General features: G+C 37.7%; 1 long non-coding RNA gene across 2 annotated transcripts in view; it reads left to right on the top strand.

Moving 5' to 3' along the window:
• Positions 1-13903, top strand: part of LOC127542890 (uncharacterized) — a 74973-nt gene extending 61070 nt beyond the window's left edge. For both annotated transcript variants that reach the window (XR_007948911.1, XR_007948910.1), the window contains exon 3: positions 5939-13903. This is a non-coding gene — a long non-coding RNA (uncharacterized LOC127542890). The remainder of the gene's footprint in view (positions 1-5938) is intronic.
• Positions 13904-14817: the final 914 nt, after the last annotated feature.

Raw genomic sequence — 14817 nt, 5'->3', positions numbered from 1 at the left:
ATGGTCAAAAATATATGTTAATCTAATATATGTACACATATTTATACAATTATTGTGGTACATAAGAAGAACCAAGTCAAAAAGGAAAAAATGAGAAAGAAAGCACAATGCAAGTGAACAACAGTCCTCTTTCTGGGTGCAAATGGCTCTCTTCACAAGATCATTGGAACTGGTTTGAATCATCTTGTTGTTGTAAAGCGTCACATCCATCATAATTGATCTATAATGTTGTTGTTGCCATTTACACTGATCTCCTGGTTCTGCTCATTTCACTCAGCATCAGTTCATGTAAGTCTCTCCAGGCCTTTCTGAAATCATCCTGTTGGTCATTCCTTATAGAACAATAATATTCCATATTATCCATATACCCCAATTTATTCAGCCATTCTCCAACTGATGGGCAAACACTCAGTTTCCAGCTTCTGGCCACTACAAACAGGGCTGCCACAAACATTCTTGCACATACAGGTCCCTTTCCATTCTTTAGTATTTCTTTGGGGATATAAGCCCAATAGAAACACTGCTGGATCAAAGGGTATGCACAGTTTGATAACTTCTTGAACATAATTCCAGATTGCTCTCCAGAATGGTTGGATCCATTCACAACTCCATCAACAATGCATCATGGTCCCAGTTTTCCCACATCCTCTCCTACATCCATCATTGTCTTTTCCTGTCATCTTAGCCAATCTGACAGGGGTGTAGTAGTGTTCTAATTTGCATTTCTCTGATCAGTAGTGATTTAGAGCACTTTTTCATATGAGTAGAAATGGTTTCAATTTCTTCATCTGAGAATTGTCTGTTCATATCCTTTGACCATTTATCAATTGGAGAATGGCTTGAGTTCTTATAAATTTGAATCAATTGTCTATATATTTTAGAAATGGGGCCTTTATCAGAACCTTTGAATGTAAAAATAAAACATGTCATTCTTTTCCCCAGCTTCTTTCCCATACCTACTTTCCCTTTCCACCAGGCTCAGCCTAGGAGCCATCCTGGACTCCTCACTCTTTCTCACCTCTAATATCCAAGGCTTGTTAATGTCACCTCTGCAGCATATCTTGAATATACCCCCTTTTTCTGTTCTGACGCTGCCCCCACCCTGGTACAGATCCCCATCACTTCAGGCCTAGATTATTGCAATATCAGTCTGTTCTCATTTCAGTCTCTTAAAGTGTTCTTCCTAAAGTATAGGTCCTACCATATCATCTTTCTACTTAGTCAACTCCAGTGGCTTCTTATCCACCTCTAGGATCAAATACAAAATACTCTATTTGGCATTCATAACCCAACTCTCCTGTCTTCCCACTCTTCATATGTTTTCCATCATCAAAAGCCCTGTGCTTTTCCACCCAGTGACACTGATGTCCTCAGTATTGCTCAAAAAAAACCCTGGATCTCCCAAGTCTGGCCATTTTCACGGATTGTTCTTCGGGCCTGGAATGCTGCTCGTTCTCATCTCTGCCTCCTGGCTTCCTTCAGGTACCACCTAAAACCCTCCCTTCCTCATATAGGAAACTTTCTACTGGAAATTCTCTTTTGGTTGCTTCCTATTTATTCTGAATGTAGCTAATTTGCACATAGTTGTTTGTATGCCGTTTCTCCTATTAGTATGTAAGCTCCTTGAGGTGAGGGGTTTTATCTTTTTGCCTTTTTTTGTATTCCCAGTACCTGGTACACAGTAGGCACTTAAAGATTCACTGTCTGACTGACAAAGAATTGCTCTTCTTAAGGCTGGATGCAGGAGCTCAATAGGAAGTAGGTATGAGAAGCATGATGTTCTTAAAGCTCTTGGCCTCAGCCCTGGGCTTTCCTTATGAAGTCTGAGTGATGCTGATGGTAGAGGGGGCTTGAGATTTCTAGCACATGCATTCAAAACAGTGCCCTGTACTGAAGTCTTTTGCCATTCATTCCTCTTCTTGAAAGTTTAGCAGTTTCTGAATAGACTTTGTATGCCTAGGAAAGATTACACCCGGAAGCTGATCATGGTAAGGAAGAGAGGCTTATTTTTTGAATGTGCAGCTTTGAGAAGATTAAAAAGGAGACATCTTATTGAGAGGAGTTAAGGGGATTAGAACAGTTTGGGGAAAGTGATGAATTAAAACCCTAGTTCCTGGAACTTTTTCCACTATGTTTGATCTCATTATGGAACTTTGCCTTATTGGTAATGGAAATCACTTGGGTCAAAGATCTTCAAAGGCAGGATGGATCTTTGTCCCATCATACTCCCACCCTCTCTAATCAGAAGTGATTTGAGTTGTGGAATGTAACAACAATTGTCCCCGGAAGATCTGTGCCCAAAATATGGAATTAAAAAAATATTACATATGGAAATGTTACTTTTGGACAGAGATTTCTGAAAAGACATGATTGAAGGTAGCTTTACTCTGGGTCACTGTACTCTAAAAGTCTTTCACGGCCAACAAGTAGAAGAAAGGGACACTTTTACCCTTGGAGGAAGTGTTTTCCAAATATGCTTGCCTAGTTTTGCTGGCCTCTCAACCAAGCTTATGGACTCTGACCCTTTGAAAGGAAGGTCAGCTCTCCTAGACATAGTAAGATATTTGGGTTCATGTTTCTGTTCATGTTCATAGTTGTAGTTCCCTATCATGTATGACAGTGGCTTGATTAGGCTATGTGGACTGTTTTGAGTTTGGATATATAAAGATCTGAAGGGAGAAAAAGGTGACCTAGTTCTGGGTCAACTGCAGCCCACCCCCTGGTTTTGATGAGGGCAGGGTACTGAAGGAGAGGTGTGGCAAGAATGAATGAGAATTTCCTTGTTCCTCAAGGTGAGAGTTCACAGCAAAGGATATTTGCTAAACTCAAAGGCTGTGATTTAAAAGCTTTTATTGTTTTTTTTTTTAAATTTTATTTTATTTAATAATAACTTTATATTGACAGAATCCATGCCAGGGTAATTTTTTACAACATTATCCCTTGCACTCGCTTATGTTTCGATTTTTACCTTCCCTCCCTCCACCCCCTCCCCAAGATGGCAAGCAGTCCTATATATGTTAGATATGTTGCAGTATATCCTAGATACAATATATGTTTGCAGAACCGAACAGTTCTCTTGTTGTACAGGGAGAATTGGATTCAGAAGGTATAAATAACCCGGGAAGAAAAAGAAAAATGCAGATAGTTCACATTAGTTTCCCAGTGTTCCTTCTTTGGGTGTAGCTGTTTCTGTCCATCATTTATCAGTTAAAACGGAGTTAGGTCTCTTTGTCAAAGAAATCCACTTCCATCAGAATACATCCTCATACAATATCGTTGTCGAAGTGTATAATGATCTCCTGGTTCTACTCATTTCACTTAGCATCAGTTCATGTAAGTCTCGCCAGTCCTCTCTGTATTCATCCTGCTGGTCATTTCTTACAGAACAATAATATTCCATAACCTTCATATACCACAATTTACCCAGCCATTCTCCAATGGATGGGCATCCATTCAATTTCCAGGTTCTACCCACTACAAACAGGGCTGCCACAAACATTTTGGCACATACAGGTCCCTTTCCCTTTTTTAGTATCTCTTTGGGGTATAAGCCCAATAGAAACACTGCTGGATCAAAGGGTATGCACATTTTGATAACTTTTTGGGCCTAATTCCTGATTGCTCTCCAGAATGGCTGGATTCGTTCACAACTCCACCAACAATGCATCAGTGTCCCAGTTTTCCCGCATCCCCTCCAACATTCATCATTATTTTTTCCTGTCATCTTAGCCAATCTGACAGGTGTATAGTGGTATCTCAGAGTTGTCTTAATTTGCATTTCTCTGATCAATAGTGATTTGGAACACTCTTTCATATGAGTGGTAATAGTTTCAATTTCATCCTCTGAAAATTGTCTGTTCATATCCTTTGACCATTTATCAATTGGAGAATGGCTTGGTTTCTTATAAATTAGGGTCAGTTCTCTATATATTTTGGAAATGAGGCCTTTATCAGAACCTTTAACTGTAAAGATGTTTTCCCAGTTTGTTGCTTCCCTATTAATCTTGTTTGCATTCGTTCTGTTTGTACAAAGGCTTTTTAATTTGATATAATCAAAATTTTCTATTTTGTGATCGGTAATGGTCTCTAGTTCATCTTTGGTCACAAATTTCTTTCTCCTCCACAAGTCTGAGAGATAAATTATCCTATGTTCCTCTAATTTATTTATAATCTCGTTCTTTATGCCTAGGTCATGGACCCATTTTGATCTTATCTTGGTATATGGTGTTAAGTGTGGGTCCTTGCCTAATTTCTGAAAGGCTTTTATTGTTAAAGAGACACCAAGAGAAAGACTTCCTTGGTGGGCAATATCATTCTCAAGAGAGAAGTGATTTGCAAAGAGACATTTTCTGATGACCTATTTTATACAGGAGTCTAAGAATTGACATTCTGTATGCAAGACTATCTGAGTTTGAAAGGAGACATTTTATGAAGACTCATGTTCTTGTCTCCAGAGGATGTAAGACCATTTGAGTTTGTATAACTTTTTGTTGGTGATTTTACATAACTTTACAGGGCTGTCTTAGGTCAGTTTTACTCTTATCAGTTTTGTATGGACTGAGAACGATATTTTTTACACTGTAAAGAAAGGCATTTCTTTGTATTTCAAGATGTCAAAACTCTTAGCTCATATACCATACAAAAACAGGCTGTAGTCTAGAGTTGGCCCAAGGGCTGTAGTTTGCTGATCCCTGGTCTAGACAGAAAGGCTAGAATATTGCTGACATCAAGATATCAGGACCCCCCCAAGAGGCAGCAATAAGCTTTGGAACAATTCTAATTCTAATTCTAACCCTTTCAGGTCCAAAGCCAGGCTTCCTATTGAATGAAGTCCAATCAAGTTGCTGCCAGTCAACAAATGGTTTTGAGGATAGACTCTTCATTACCAGTAGCTCTTACTAATTGTCAAAGTGGAAGGCTGGAAGAACCTCTAGAGTGGGAATTGATGTGTCCAGGATGGAAGTGTCTGTGTCAGAGAGACATCACCAACCCTGTCTAGACAGCAAAACCCAGAAAATTTGGGGAACAAACTGATCCACACATTATCTAAAAGTTTCCAAAAGAAGGATCCTTTTGATGCTGTTTGAATGGCCTAGATTCCTGGTGGTTTAGAGGTTAGTGGCTGTAAGAGAGTTATTAAGAATCCCCATTAAATCGGCCACAGGTTTTAGGAGTGAAAGAATTCACTCATTCCCAAATATTAGTTGCAAATGAAAGTTTATTGTTAGGTTGAAATCAGTTTAACCAGAGACTGACTTCTATAGTGGCAGATCTATGGAAAATGGAGTTTTGCACTGAGGATGCAGTTCTCAGTGGACAGAAGGTCCTGACAGCAAAGGGAGCTGCCAAGGTCCATCTGCAAAAGACTTTATATTGGGTGTCTTGCTGAGGGCTGGGACAACTGGAGCAGATCAGAACCAGTGGGGGCTGGGCAGCCCAAGCAAGTCAGAATTGGGGCTGGGACAAGCCCGCATCTCCTACTGGAATTCAAAGAGATGCTTTTTGACCAGGATTTGTAATTGAATCAAAGGCTTTGGCATCCTGGAAAGACAACTTGTCTGGGGAGAATATGCCTCAGCCAGGAGGGGCTGGGAATCTGAAAGGAATCACAGATCAATAGAAAATACAGTTTCTTAAAAGGACCACAACCTGCTTCACTTTCATCTAAAAACAATCATATTGTGTGAACAAATCAGTGATTGCCAAAAAGCAAAAGCATTGGTTTGATTGTTTTATTTTTGTCTCTGTTGAAATCAATTTAATGAAAAAGAGTCTCAAACGTAGAAGTCAATTTAAAATTTTTTCTCTCTAAAAAATCCAAAAATAGAGAGAAACTTCTAAAACTCATTTTCAATTTTGGGCTTCTGTCTTTATCTGATGTGTAAGAACTATGCCCTGCTAAGTATTGCCCTTTTAATTTTTTTTCTCTTCTCTCCAGTATAGAGAAGGAAGCTTTTATCTATAAGAAAATGTACCAGCAAGGAGACCAGCCAAGATGATGGAGTAGGAGGAAACTATTAAACTCAGCTCTGGGCAACACTCTGCCCTTTTCCTGAACTACCTACCTCAATCCCCAGCTGAACCCCAGGGTGTAGGTTCTACATGGCTAACACTGATCCCAATCCCTTGAGAGGGAGAGAGGACCTTGAACTCATCCTCTGTGGCAAAGAAAAGGACTGAAGCATGGTTACCTTGATCCTGCTCAAGGGAGGAAGGAGGACTCTAAGACATCACCTAGGCAGGGAGTAAGCTATCAGTATGGTCCCTCAAATGTCAATCCCTGCATGTTTCAAAGGATCAAAGACTCATTCCCAGATGAGAATCAGGGACTCACATTTTCTAGAAGAGAAGGGATTCAGCCAACACTCAAATAGCAGGACCTCAGCAAAGTCATTTTGATTAATAATAATAATAATAATAATAATAAAAGATGCCAGGAATGCCCAAAACATAAAAGCAAAGCCTCAAAGAAAAATACAGATTTCCCACAAGATCAATGAGAATTCCAAGAAGGAATGATGTAATTTTTTTAAAGAGTGTAAAATAATATTATGAATAAAAGGAGAGTAATGGGGGAAAAGAATTGAAAAAAAAGAGAAGAAACTTATCAAAATTATAGAGAGATTTAGAAAATTAATAATTTAACACAAGAGGTTACTTTATCCAGATAACTAACACTCTGAAAATTAGAATGGACTAAGTAATTCATTAGAAAATAAAGACTTTTAAAAGTCAAAAGATAAGGGCCAGCTAGGTGGGCAGTGGATAGAACAGCAGCCCTGAAGTCAGGAGAACCTGAGTTCAAATCTGGTCTCTAGACACTTAACACTTCCCAGCTGTGTGACCCTGGGAAAGTCACTTAACCCCAATTGCCTCAGCAAAAAAACCAAAACAAAACAAAAACAAAAAAAACAAAACAAAAACAAAAACAAAAAAAGTAAGACATCTATCAAAAAGCACTGAGCTGGAAAACAGATGGAAGAAAAAGAAGTTAGTAGTCACTGGACCACGCCAATGATTGAAAGACCAAATGCCAAGATAAAAAAGAAAGAAATACTATATTTTTAAAATAATGAAAGAAAATTCCCCAGATATATAAAAAGATGGACACTCCAAAATAGAAAGTATCCACTAGTCATCTCCTAAAAACAAATTAAAATAAAAATATTGAATGATATAGCCAAAATCCAGAACTTCCAGGTTAAAAAAAAAGTATTACAAGAAATCAGAGTGAAAGCATTCAAGTATGAAGGAATCACAGGATCACACACAAAAATATGTAGATGTGGAGGGAATGGAAAAAATTCCAAAAGGCAAAAGAATCAATAATAGTTAACTAGGAAAAAAATTAATCTCACAGAGGGAAAAAATGAAACTTCAGTGAAATAAAGGATATTCAAGTGTTCCTGATGAAAATACCAGAGCTGAACAGAAACTTTGAAAAACAAATACAGCAATCAAAAGAAACATAAAAAGGTAAATGGGAATAATCAAAATGGACTTATAAGAATGAGCTTTTTACATTCCAATTAAGAAGATGATACAAGGATCTCCTTAGGACTCTAATATCATAAAGGTTTATAGAGGGAGTCAAATAAGAGGGCCTGAAAGTACTTTTCTTATGTTTTGATTATCTTGAGGAAAAAAAGGGAGGATAAAGAACACACTAAGAGCAAAGGGGGAGTAGAATCTATTATTTCACATAATTAGTGATGTGGCTGATGTAGCATTGGATGTTATTTAGGTACCAGATGATGATAGGCAGCAAAAGTTAGGCTTTGGTTACATGAAGAGTTCATAATGGCCACTTTCTTTGTCAAAAGATAGATTTATTTTAAAAAGGTTACAGACAAAGTGGAGGGATGCAATAGATACCAGGAATGGTAAATATGAAATAGAGTTGGGAGAGCATAGAAAAGGGCTTTAATAATTAATGGTGGAAATGGCAAATTCTCTAATGGAATTTGCCATTTACCAGGAGAAAGAGAGCACCCCATGAGGTTGGGGCTTTCCCTTAGCTAGCTGGCAGAATAAATCCTGAAAGGGCCTTGGCACCCTAAAAGAGTTAGTCATGAGAAGTGTGGTCAGAAAGCATAGTGGAATTAAGAGACAGACCAAGTGGCATGGGGGAAGGGGAATGAGATTGTTGTGATGGACTCAAGGAGATTCTGTGCCAATGGCATGGGCCATAAGCAGATTTATAGGGAACATTTAGCCTCAGGGAATTGATATAACATGGGTTTCTGCCCGGATTACCTCCGAAGAAGGTGAGACCACAGAGCTGAACTGATCTCTATCAGAGCCCTCTTCCTGCCTGCCCGAGGCAACAACTTTTTCAGTGCTTCAGTTTCTATCAACCACATCCACCATTCAGGACCCCCTCAATCAATTAGATTGTCTGTATAACTTGGAAAGGGATAAGGGGATCTGGGCTTATTTGAACACTCCACTTTCATCTCTACCATGGAACACACTTTAAAGAAAAGTGGAACACAGTTTGATATAGAAATACATACAACTGAACAGGGAAACAGGAGAGAACAACAAAATAATGGAAAGGAGTGGGGATAAGAGTAAGGGTAGCAGTGGGAAAGAATTAATCCTAAGGAAAAATAAATGCTCAACTTGGAGAGGAGATAGCAAAAAAGAGGCTAAAGGGAAAGAAATAGGGGAGATCTGTAATAAAGAAGGGACCAGTACCAAAGCATAGAAAAAGTGCAAGAATAGTACAGAGAGTAATACACAATGACCATGATTATGAATGTGAATAAGATGAAGTCAAGTATAAAATGGAAGCAGATGGTCCAACAGATTAGGAAGCACAATCCAGCAATGATGTTTGCAAGAAACATGAGGATAAATTCCTCCAGAAGTAAAGTGTGAGATTGGAGCAAAATACCTTAGCTAAACTAAAACAAACAAAAAACAGTGGTAGTATGATTAAAGACAAGGCAACAGACAAAACAAAATTAATTAAAAGAGACAAACAGGGAAACGACATTTTGTTGAAAACTACTATAGGAGATAGTGTTAATACTCATATATGCACAATGGCATAGCTTCTAAACACTTAAAGGAACAGCTAAACAAAACAGCTAGTTGACAGTGCATGAAGCACTGGACTCAGAGTCAGGAAGACCCAAGTTCAAATCCAGATTCAGACACTAGCTTTGTGGCCTTCGACAAGTCATTTTACTGCTTCAATTTCCTCAACAGTAAAATGAGGATAATACTAGCACCTTCCTCCCAGGGTTATTATGAGGATTAAATGAGATAAGATTTGTAAAGCACTTATCACAGTGCTTGGCACATAGCAGATTCTTAATAAATGCTTGTTCCCTAATCCCTACTCCCTACCACCACATGTAATGCTGGAGAAACTGAGACAGGAGAGAGATTAGAGTTTTTAATATTTTATTAATGGGAGAGTAAGATTGACTGGACAGGACTCTCATCTCAAATGATCCAGTCAGACAGAGATAAAGATATACTGGGGCCAAGGAATCCATGTTGGTCCCAGGGCTGGAGGAGACTGTCATCCCAAAGAATCCAGCCTCCAGCATCCAGCCGCCAGCAATGAATGGAGGAACCCCAACTTCTTAAATACCTTTTCTCTAAACAAAGGAAGGGGTAAGAAGCACAGGAAAACTTCTGTCAGAATAGGGGAGGTCATAAATCCTAAAAACCCAGAGACAGGCTGTATGCATACACAGAAATAGATATCAGTGAGGTATCTTGGAATATTTTAGAGGGATATTGTAAATTCTTGAGGAGAAAAGAGTCAGGAGGTCTACTCTCTTGTTTATTTTGCTAACAATTTATAACCTTAGAGCAAATGGTCCTCAGTCTTAATGGACCAGAAGGGGGAGTTTACTTAGGGGATTGAGACAGAACAGTTAAAGAAACTGAGACAAGGGAAACTAGTACAGGGAAACTGAGTCAGGACAGTTAAAGAGAACTGTGGCATAACACACATAGCCACAATAAATTATTGGGAGAAATAGTAAAATTGCATAAATTGGAGAGTTCAAAATACCCCTTTCATAGTTAGGCAAACCTAATCATAAAAAGAATAACTTGAATCTTAGAAAAATTATGACAGGATAAAGCTCTGGTAACTGGTGAGGTGATAACATGATCATAATGGTTAATGACACAAAGAAATTATGTCATATACATTTATCACAGGAAACAAAGATTTGCAAGGCAGAGTCATAGGTGGTTAAGCCTCATATTTTTGAGGGGAATAACTTTTAAAGTCTCGAGGTGGGGCAGGGAGAGGAGGAACAGGGGCCTGATCTAGGGAGTAAGAGGAGTAGTATAGAGGAGTTGGGGAGAGGCCAGGGAGGAATCAAAGAGGATCAGGCTCCAAACTCATCTAAAGACATGCTAATCAAGGCAGTCCCAGAGGTTGGAGACTTGGATGGATGGATGAACAATGGACTCCAGCTTCACATCATTCTATGCTAACAAGACAATAAGAAAACTGACCTGATCATGATTAATACTAAGAACAAGATGGACTCATTTTTAGCAATTCCTGAGAATAAGCTGATTTAAAGTTCTCATCAATTGGGAATAGAAAGAAATAGAAAATAGAAAAGAATAACATCACAAAAATCAGCTAAGTATTAGGGCATAAAAATCTCACAGAAATGCACAAAAGTACAAATAATAAACAACCTTTCTGAGTACAATGCAGTAAAATCATATTCAATAACAGACTATTATTATTATATATTAAGATTAAAAGATTATATATTAAGATTAAACATTAACTGAAGAACAAATAACAATCCTAAAGAATTAGTTGAAGAAAAAAATCATAAAAATAAAAGCTAGAGAACCAATAAAATAAAAAACCCCAAGTTAAAAACCAAAATCAAAGAGATTAATAAAATTATAAGCAAAAAATGAATGTTAATAAAACTAAGAAATTTTTTTGAAAAATGAATCATTAGCTAATTTGATTAAAAAGATTAGCATTATTAAAAATGAGAATCTACAACAAATGAAGAAATAAAAAATAACATTGGAAACTATTTTGCCCAATAATTCCAATAAATCTAACAAGTTTAGTACTGAGAAAAGTATAGATACAATTAACAACAAAAATTGTATGCTTATATTGATATGGACAAAAATCTTTGTTAAAAATCAATAATAAGCAGCCTTTAACATGTTGAATAGTATATATCTAAAACTAAGATCCAACATCATATATCTATATATGTCTATAATGAAGATACATTGACTCCTTTCCAATACACATGGGTAAGGCAAGAATGCTCACTATCACCATTATGATGCAATATACTAGAAATGCTAGTTATAACAGTTAAGACAAAAACAAAAAAATTGAGGGAATAAAAGTATAGGCAAAGAAAAAACAAAATTAAGATTTTTTTGCAAATAATATGATAATGTAGTTAAAGAACCCTAGAAAATCAATGAAAAATTAATTTGAAATAATAACTTCTGCAAAGCTGCAAGAAATAAAATCAATCCATATCATCATCATTGGTAACATATAGAAATGGACCAGCAGTTCTGTTTGTTAGTAAAAAAAAAAATCATAGCATAAAGAGAAATGCTATATGAAAATGTAAAAAAAAAAAAAAAAAACTTGGGAGTCAAAAATGTATGACTATAATTATAAATCACTTTACAAAATTCAAGATAATTGGAGAAGTATTCATTGCTCATGCATACTTGCAGGGGTCTTCAAACTATGGCCCGGGCCAGATGCGGCAGCTGAGGACATTTATCCCCCTCACCCAGGGCTATGAAGTTTCTTTATTTAAAGGCCCACAAAACAAAATTTTTGTTTTTAACTATAGTCCGGCCCTCCAACAGTCTGAGGGACAGTGAACTGGCCCCCTATTTTAAAAGTTTGAGTATTTATTACATTGAGGACTAATGCAGTAAAATGACTACAAAATAAATTAATATTCAATGCCATACCAAGCAAACTATCAACAGATTACTTTATAGAGCTATAAAAAATACTGAAAATGAGCTGAAGGAACAAATTATAATGAATCTCAAGGGAAGGACAGAGTCAAAATCGAAGCAATGCAGTGAACTACTCTCTTTATACTCCTGTTAAAGATATGAAAAATGCATACAATTGAGTAATAAAGGGAAAGTCCAGAAAAAGTCATAGCAAGTTATTTGTCCAACCCATCTTGGGTTAGGAAGCCAGAAAGGGAACTCTTCAGACATTGGAGACAGGGTTGGAGCACCTTCTGGGAAGCACTATGACAAACAAGGAGAAACTTTGCATTAGGTCAAGAGGAGGTCTCAGACCCATGCCAACGTGCTATGATGGACACAGCTTCCTGACAGCTTTGTGCCCACTCACTAGTCTTGGGTTGCAGATCCAGAGCAGAGTGAAAAGGGAACATGTTCACAGCAGTGGCATTCCTGGGTAAGGAAGTTCTTGTGAATGTGTGAGAGAGGAAGTTCAGAAGCCAAGGGCAACACCAAACAGCAGTGTGGGGCTCAGGCCACAGCTGTGGAGCAGGGCCTCATTTCCATCATCTAGCTCACCTAACATAGGTATAACTGGGGTAGGAATCCTAGATCTAAGGGGAGCCTGCAACTTTGAACTAACAGAATTTTCCAGCTGATTGATGGGGCCTGAGTATGGCAACAGTCTATTATTTTTGCCTAGACCCAAACCCAGAGCAAGAGCTTGCACCAGAAGGGCAGCAATCAGGCTTTGCCTTGGATCAGCTCACTTGGAAAGCACTGAAAGCTTGCAGGTCCCCCACTTGTCCTCAAAATCTGAGAATAACACTACATAATACCCCTAAGAAAGCAACAGGATCAGTCCAGACCTTCCCTCCAGAATGTTGCAGAGCCCAGTCCTAAGACTGAATCCAATGTAAGAAAGTAGGCTGGAAGAATAGACAAACACAAAAAGAACTCACTATAATGACTTATTATTTTGGCAAGAATTTTCACAACATAGACTCAGAAGGGAATGACTCCGAAACACTTATAAGAAAAGCCTCAGAGAAAAACACAGCTTTGCAACAAACTCAATTAGAATTCCTGGAAGAGATAAAGCAAACTTTAAAAAAAGTTAATTTTTAAATAAATGGAATGAGAATGCTTGAAGGGAAAAGTGGGAAAATGAAAGGTATGGAAGAAAGAACTAGAAAGGGCATTAGCAGCAGAGTACAATGGCACAAAACCTTGTGCAAGCAACAAACTCCCCAAAATTAGAATGGGCCAAATAGAAGCCAATAATTCCATGAGGCAACAAGAAATATTAAAATAAAGTCACAAAGCTGGAAAAAAATAGAAGAAAATGTATATTATAGCAAAAACAGCTGACCTGGAAAACAGGTTAAGGGAGGGAATTTTAATTTTCTGAACTATCTGAATATTGTGAGCAAATGAAGGGCCTAGACATCCTATTTCTAGAAATCTTTAAAAATTTCTTAGAGCTTGAGAGCAAAGGAAAAATAGAAAGAATACACCTTCACATCCTGAAAGAAACCCTCAAATGAAAATTCCCAGGAACATTATAGCCAAAATCCAGAGTTTTCAGGTAAAAAAAATGCTGTTAGAAGCCAGAAGGAAAGAATTCAAATACTAAGTCAGGATCACCTATGATTTAGCAGCCACCACTCTAAAGGGATATGATATTTCAAATATCCAGAATACAAATGATTATGGTCAAGAATAACTTGCCCAGAAAAACCGAATATAATGCAAATGGGTGGGAGGAGGTGGACCCTTAATAAGACAGAGGACTTTTAAGCATTCCTAATGAAAAGACCAGAGCTAAAAATTTTGAAGTGCAAACATGAGAAGAGAAATATAAAAAGGCAAATACCAATGAACAATTATAAGGGATAAGATAAACTGCTTATATTCAAATATGGAGAGATGATACATGTGTCCCCTCTGAACTCTATCATCATGTTTCAGAGGAGTCTAATTAGAACTTGAGAGTGGTTCTATTATGTCTTGATAATCTTAAGAAAATAATTGGAAGAATATACTGAGAGAGGGAAGGGCAAGAAGGTTAGGAAAAATTATTCCAAATAATTGGGGTGTGCAAGTAAACATTTATTCACACAAGGAAGAAGAAATGGAGGGCAGAAGACACTTGGACCTCACTTCTGAACTGGTCAGAAGAGGGAAGAACACATACTCACATAGAGTTGAGTACAGAAATGCAAGGAAATAAGAGGGGAAAGGGAGGAGGAATTAGAAGGAGGGAAAGCTATGAAAAAACTTATACGTAAGCAAAACAAATTATAAAGATGGACCAAAAATATTTACAGTGGCTTTTATTGTTGTGACAAAGAATTAAAAGCTGAGAGGATACACAGGCGGGTAGCTAAATAAGTATAAGAATGTGATGGAATACCATGTGTAATGCAAAACCATTTACAAAGGAATATTTACTTCAAAAAGTATAATCAGGAATATACAAATTCACTCCCCTGATCCCAGGAAGCCAACTCAGTTTCTTAGGAGGCAAAAGGGATTAGCTTCATAGCTTAGCTGCAGTCTCAGTCCCAAGTCCAAAAGGTTCAAGTCTCAAGATTTCATGCTGGACTGGCTGGCTGGCTGGATACACTATCCTGCCTGGAGCCCTAGCTCCAAGGTCTTTATGGCAGGAAATCCCAGGTCTCTTGGGGAATCACCTCCAGTACCTGAAACTGAAATGGATGAACAAAATAGGGTAGAGACTCTGAGTTGATTTCTTGGAGCAGGGAATAAAAAAGAGAGAGAAGAGAAAGGAGTTATTCCCAGTTATTCTGGTTCAGGTTGTACTGCTTATACTGTGGGTGA

The sequence above is a fragment of the Antechinus flavipes genome, chromosome X (genome assembly GCF_016432865.1).
Source record: "Antechinus flavipes isolate AdamAnt ecotype Samford, QLD, Australia chromosome X, AdamAnt_v2, whole genome shotgun sequence".
Classification (NCBI taxonomy): Eukaryota; Metazoa; Chordata; class Mammalia; order Dasyuromorphia; family Dasyuridae; genus Antechinus; species Antechinus flavipes.
This window is presented reverse-complemented; position numbering and strand designations above follow the sequence as displayed.